Genomic DNA, 6000 nt, shown 5'->3' with positions numbered 1-6000 from the left:
CTCTTTATGGATACTCCTTCATACAGTTCACCATGGGACTTCTGACAACTGGCTCAGTGCCTGAAACCCATATTTTTTTTTTTTTTTTTTTTTTTTTTTAAGAGTTTTCTAAGTAATCACAAGAAAAAAACCAAAAGTATCTTGTCTTCAGTATGATGGTTTAAATCCATTTAGCAGCATGTGCAGGAGTATTATCATCTTGGAATATGGGCACATCCTGAGGAAATGTTTTCTGGGTGCAGCTGGTCATTAAAATGGCGATAATTGTACTATGCAGAGTGATAATTGCACCCAGTGACCCCCACGGGATGACTGCCCATACCATAACAGATCCACCACCATGTTTAACAGTTGCGTGGGTTGAAGGCTTCCTTTGGCTGTCTCTAAGCATAAACCCATTCGGATATAGGAAAAAGAATAAAAGACAACTCATCACACGATATTCCTTTCTTCCACTGCCAGATGTCCAGGGTTTGGATTCATTATGCCAGGAAATTTGTGCTCATTGGCCTTGGTTACAAGTGGGTTCTAAAGACTGAGGTGGTGCCCAGCCAGCAGCAAGGACACAGATTGGCAGCCCTAATGTAAATGCCAGCTTTGTTTGTCTTACAGCATACAGTTTTTGAGACTGGGTCACAGAAATGTTGTTTCAGTTCTGTGGTCATTTTCAGGCCATTGTTTTGTGGGTTCGTAGTGTCCATCCATCCCTGTCAGTGAGCTTCAATTTGCTACCACAGTTCTTCTACCCTGATGCAGTCTTGCCTTGTTTGATGGTTGCCATTATTATTTTAGACACTATTACCCTTGACACATTAAAGTGATTTTACCATTCTGTGAAATTCACATATCAAAGTGTTGAAAGATGCAAATTAGTCCCACTTAGCAAGCATCGTCATGCAGGTTTGTATTGCAGCATGTAATCAGGTGGATTACAAGTCATTGCTGACATGCAGAATTTCATGACAAATGACTCTATGAACAGAGTGCCAAAATGTCAGCCAGAGCACCTCACATGAGCACAATACATTAATGTTCATTAAAGTTCCTATATGGATCATAACATAATGCCTGCTGAAAATGATGTCTGCCTTGTTTAGAGCTGAAGTTTAAAATGAAATATAATGCTAATAAGAGAATGTCAAGGCCAGAAAAGTAGATATTTAAAATATTCTATTAGTACAAACTCACCATCACGTTTAGTTGTAGCACATCTCTAGCACATCAGACGTGTCATCTATTCTGTGCAACAGAAAACAGCACAAACAGAATAATTGTAATTACAACCACCTTGAATGTGTTTTCCTCTGTTATTTGATGTATAATCCAAAGTATAGATTTTGAGAGTAACTGTAATATTGTTGCTCATTGATCCTCATGAAGCAATAGTGATAATATCCAAAGTAATGCTTATGACCAGCTGTAACAGAGCTGGCCAATGCTCTGCACATAAATTAGCAGAAGGAGTGAAACTTTACAAAAAACACAATTTATTTAAAAAAAAAAACACTCACAAACACAGGAGAACCAGTTTAAAACCTCCAGCACAGCAAAATGGCTTGCAGCAATCTCTGAACCTGGCCACACACCTGTAAATAACAAGCCTTAATTAGTGCAGGTGTGTCCAGTTAACTGGATCTCAAAGACAAACAAAACAATGAAACAATCATTAAATCAAGAAACATAAAACCAGTCCCAGTTGTAATTGATTGAATGAAGCGCTTATTTTACAAGATGGAAAGTAGACAATGAGGATCCTCAATTTAACCAATTAAACAATTAACAAACATTTAACCTGTTGGGGGTGAAGTGAAGGGCTACTCCTTCACACCAGCATTTAACAGCCTATCAAGACAATGCAAATTCAGAAAACAAATTAGAGCATGTTCAAGCCACCCTTTGCCCTGTGAGAAAGTTAATCATCTACTTACTCCTCCTTGGCTACCCCCTATGTTTTTTTTCAGTCTCATTTTCTTTCTCTACCCCAAATCCCAAATTCCTCTTATTTATGGATTCTTGTCCTTACAGAACACCATGGGTCATGGGTCCCCTGACAAATGGCCTTGCACCTTGCATCCATCTTTCTTAGAGTTTTCAAGTAATTACAAGAAAAGGCAGAATCAGTTTGTCTTCAGTATGATGTCAGCTGAAGGTAAATAGGTTAGCAGGTTGGTCATTATAACCTCCAAACCAAAGGGAAAAAAATCCCAAAGGAAAGGAGTGTTTGGATGTAAGAAGCATTCATCAGTCTGTCCTGATTGGCCTGAAAGTGGGGAGTGGTGATATTTTCCTGCATTTCCTTACATTTCAATGATGGAGACCGACTCTGATAGGTAATTTGTTAGTAAGCTCTGGACATGAAAAATCTACTGTATGGTTACCCTGATCAGGTGCTCACACATACAATTGAGTTATTTTGACAATGTCAAAATACTGGTTTGACTCCACTTCATTTTGTTTTAACAGAATTTATTGGAAAGTAACCATTACACCACCAGAGGGCGACTTAATACTTCCAAGCAAACAGTTCAGTGGCACTATTGCACTGCATGTAGGACATAAATCACTTGGAAAAATGGATAATTCTTGTCTGTTAGGATTCTTTTTAATTGCATTTGCAGATCATTGTTTTAGATACAACTGTACAATAGCACTGATCATAAATCAAGAAGAGACCATTACATGGAATTAATGAATTGGTGTCGCTGTATGTAAGGGGAACTTGTATGGGTAAAGGAACTGAACACAGAGCAAGGTCAATTTATTATAATTCAAGTGGCTGTGAGTATATGTATATTAACAATACAGAGGGACAGCTGTTGAAGTATTTGTATTCTTAAATGGGCATGGATTATGTACTGTATGATTATGTTTTCCTCAAGGGCAATCTGAATTAACAAAGGAATCTGTATGGAACAGTGTTTAGTCAAAGTATGTGAGGTAATGTGGGAACATTTGTTATTTTTAAGTTGGTGCTATAATGACATCAATACTTTGAGCTGTAGAGCAAGCTTTCAGAAATGTGTATATATTGCCATATGGGGAATATATAGCCTGTACCTATAATTATTTTGCTGTGTCCCTGAAAGTGTCGAAAATGCAAAGAACAAGTCGAGAGTAAGCTTGTGTGCCTCTGTTCTGTGTTAATGCACATTGTTTTATCACAGTTTGAGGGCTGGCCCTTGATGAGGTTGATATGAATGGAATTATACACAGGCTACTGTGACCTCACGGGAGTCGCATGTCCTGTAATCATCGTGCTCCACCGTGCGGTCATAACAAAATGTCACCATCAACCAGTGAGAAGGCAGTACATGAAAGCTATACTGATTTAGGGGTGCTCGTGGAGGAGTTGACTCTCATGTTGTACTGAGGCATGCACCTTCATAATTGCACAGTAAAGGACAGGTGTGTGAAATTCAGGTCCTACGGTTTTGCTGTATAGGTTGGCTTTTGCTCCTCTATCCCAACTCTTAACTTCTAGCTCCTGCAAGTCATTCACAGTACTTAGTTTGCCATTGTTTTGAGAATGTGACACTTTACATCTGAAGCCCTAAACTGTATTTGTTCTGACAAGTGGCCCAGTGCTTTACACCCACCTTTCTCAGAGTTTGCAAGTAATCACAAGAATAGAAAATGTACACTGAAATCAAGTTCATGTGGTAATACTACCAAAACTGTCTTACCTGCAGACGTTCTGAAATATGAACTTACATGTGAGTTTTCCGAATTCTTTGGGAGGTAGGTCAGTACAACAGTCAACATATGCCATCTGGTGGAGAAAATGCACTGTGCTCAAACATTTCTTTACAGGGCATTTTAGTGTTGATTTGAACAGCTAATTCAGTTATTTTGACCAGTCGAGACATAATGATTAGTGGCAACAAAGACAAGCATACACATTTGCCCTGCATGTGGAACTGAGTCTGACACCCCCTGGTGTAGGACATTGTTTCCATTGTCTAGTATGTTCCTCTGCATTAATCTGCCCCTGTCATACCCCACTCAGAAGCACATCCTTCACATCAAAACTGAAATAACACAAATGGAATTATGCAGTGACCAAAAAAGTGTTAAACAAACATATTTTAGATTCTTCAGATTAACCAGAAATAAGTTAAAACCAAAGAAATTCATACAGAGGCAGTAATTTTGCTGTCTATACTTGTCTAAGAAACAAATTTCAGCCATTTAAGCATAAGTCTTTAGATCAAAATGTCTTTGAGTGCATGTTTCCCATTATCTTAATCAGTTGACTGATATAGTACCATGACTGGTACTATATGTTTTTTTCAAAATAATATTGGTTATCAATAGTAATAATAATCATTATTATGATTGATAATAAAATCAAAATAAAATTATTAGTAATTTTCAGTAGTGTAAAATGTACACACGTGTACATAACTGCGCACACACACACAGAGTTATATTTTGATGGAGATAATTATCAATTACCATTAATTATGGAATATTCTTATTTCAGTTTCGTGGTCAAGTTGGTTTATGTAAGCATTTTTATATTGCATCAGTGTGAACACCGGTTTAGGGCTCAGCACACCTGAGAGGATCGAAGGCTGTGAAATGAATGGAACACGCTGAGAGAGGAGCTCCTAAAAGTAACCTCCTACCCAATTTTTTCGGTGCCATTCTAACTCTCATGATCTGACCGGCGCTGCTTCACACTAAGGTTTTTCCCACGGCAGCCAACTGATTCAGCACACGGTGCGCCGAACCTGTTTCGTGACTAGTCCGTTGCCTACGGTTATGACACCTGCTTGAAATATGGGCTTGGTATTTCGGCCAAGCGTTAATGACAGCTGTGGATGCTCGTCACCTCATCTGGTCTGAGCATGGTGGTAAAACGATTACGCTTAGCAGAGCACATCACTTGCACCGCTGGGAGCAACAGGCTGACATCCAGCGCGGTTTTTACCCACAGTTTCGGAACGGGTGGCCGTGTTGCACAACCTTGGACTCGCACCGTTCAAACTGCAGTTACACTTTCGTCTCATTCAGTCCCGCCGGCTTCGGCACGCTATAGCGGCTGCATGTGGCTCTCCGCTATAAATAATCACCTGAATACCTAACGGGGAATCAAAGAATCTGAGCTGAACCACGCCACCGAGAGTCCCTCCTTCTGTGTCCCGTGTCCCGTCACCCTTACCTGAGCCCCATCCTTCCTCCCGCACCCACGCGCACAACCAGACCCAGACCCACACCCACGCAGTCATTAAGTATAGAACACTAATAGCATTATTAGATACACGTCATTAATCTGATTTCACCGAATAAATTAACCTCGGGAAGAGTCTGCGCTCTCCAACGATGCGAGCTGACAGGCAGCCAAAGGTGCACTCGCACTAAAGAGGACCCCGAGGTCAGAGACCCAGACGAGCTCAAGGAGATCCACACGTTATCAGGCATATTCACACACACACATAGAGATGTATTTCAAAAGAGGAGGAAAAAAATATTAGGAACACAATGTCTTCGCTGTCAAAGTGATTTATATTATAGCTGCTTAGCAAACATTCTTATCCAGAGCAATGTACATAGCTTACAATTTTTACATGTCATCCACTTATACATTGAGATATTTATTGAGGCAACTCAGATTAAGTACTTTGTCCAAGGGTACAACAGCAGTACCCCACCAGAGATTCTAAGATCTGTGTCTGTTCCTTATCACTCTACCACATTTTCCCCAAAGGTATATATTGAAATATTGTGTGTATTCCATACAGATTTCAGAGGGTTCACTATAAGCATCAGTTTCCATGGGGAGGTAGTGACCTATAAAGCTATTTTCATGTTTCCCAGGGTCCATAGCTTGTTTTTTGGATTTACCTATTCGTCTTAACTAATGCGCCTCTTCCTTAGGGCCGCCATGAGACACCCCAAAAGCTCATTCATATTTCCCTTACCGCTCATTCTTGAAAGACCCAGTGATACAAAACACTTTCTCTCAGAACACTGTGACCTGTTTGATTGACACCCTCT

Source organism: Megalops cyprinoides, chromosome 4 (assembly GCF_013368585.1).
Source record: "Megalops cyprinoides isolate fMegCyp1 chromosome 4, fMegCyp1.pri, whole genome shotgun sequence".
Taxonomy (NCBI): Eukaryota; Metazoa; Chordata; class Actinopteri; order Elopiformes; family Megalopidae; genus Megalops; species Megalops cyprinoides.
This window is presented reverse-complemented; position numbering follows the sequence as displayed.